The sequence below is a fragment of the Rhagoletis pomonella genome, unplaced genomic scaffold (genome assembly GCF_013731165.1).
Source record: "Rhagoletis pomonella isolate Grant_MI unplaced genomic scaffold, Rhpom_1.0 Rhpom_scaffold_00003, whole genome shotgun sequence".
Taxonomy (NCBI): Eukaryota; Metazoa; Arthropoda; class Insecta; order Diptera; family Tephritidae; genus Rhagoletis; species Rhagoletis pomonella.
In genome coordinates this window covers 90266773-90267681 of record NW_023458557.1, presented here as the reverse complement: position 1 = coordinate 90267681, position 909 = coordinate 90266773, and the positions used below count along the sequence as shown (strand labels likewise).

The following is a 909-nucleotide window of genomic DNA, read 5'->3' as shown; positions in this document are numbered from 1 at the left end:
TTTTTTTTTGCATTTATTAAAAGCTTATTTAAGATTTAAATATACTTTTAGACCGGACAGTTTAGACAAACATGAAAAACCCCGAAAAAAATTTAGTAAAATTTCATAAAATTACCGTAAAACTTCGAAAAAGCCCCAAAAAAATACTGGAAAAAATGCGTAAGGCCTGGGGATACTTCTGGTAGTTCTAAAAAAAAATCTGAAAATATTCGAATGGGCCCGAAAAGTCCCGAAAAACCATGGGAGGCCCCGAAAAATCTCGAAGCATACGAAGAAAATCCCGCAAAGTCTCAGAATTGTTTTTTATTATTTTGTGTACAAAATAACGATTATTTGGCCTTTTCATATTTCAAGCCAAAATTTTAAGCAAAATTTTTTTACTTAAATTGTTTGCACAAAATAGCCGAAATGTTTTCTATTTATTTATTTATTTTTTGAAATTCATAAAAAGTCAAGTTAAGATTTAAATATAATTTTGGACTTGATACTACGAAAGGTCTAGAAAAAATAGGAAAAATTTCGTAAGGTGCCGACCAACTCTGAAAAGGAGGAAAACGTACTGAAACAAAATTCCGTAAATTCTGAGGACAATACCGATAGTACTGAAAATATTACGAAAGGTCTTGAAAATATCCGAATGGGCGACTTAGTGCCGAGAGGCTCCTCAAATTCTCGAAATGTTCCAAAAAATTTCGACAATCCTAGTCCTAAAAAATCAAAAAAAGCGAGTGGACCCGAAAAAATCCCGAGAAGATTCCGAAGAATGTTAAAGCGTACCGAGAAAAGTCTGAGGACAATCCCGATAGGCCTACAAATTACGAATGGCCCTGAAAAAATCATAAATATTCTGAGGAGAATCCGGATAGGCCTAAAAAATCCAAAGGGCCGAGAAAATCCCGAGATTCCGAA

The 909-nt window shown here is 33.8% G+C and overlaps 1 protein-coding gene across 1 annotated transcript in view; it reads left to right on the top strand.

Moving 5' to 3' along the window:
• The window catches only part of LOC118735751 (putative uncharacterized protein DDB_G0283223), an 84592-nt gene that overhangs the window by 79800 nt on the left and 3883 nt on the right, over positions 1–909 (top strand). The window lies entirely within an intron of this gene.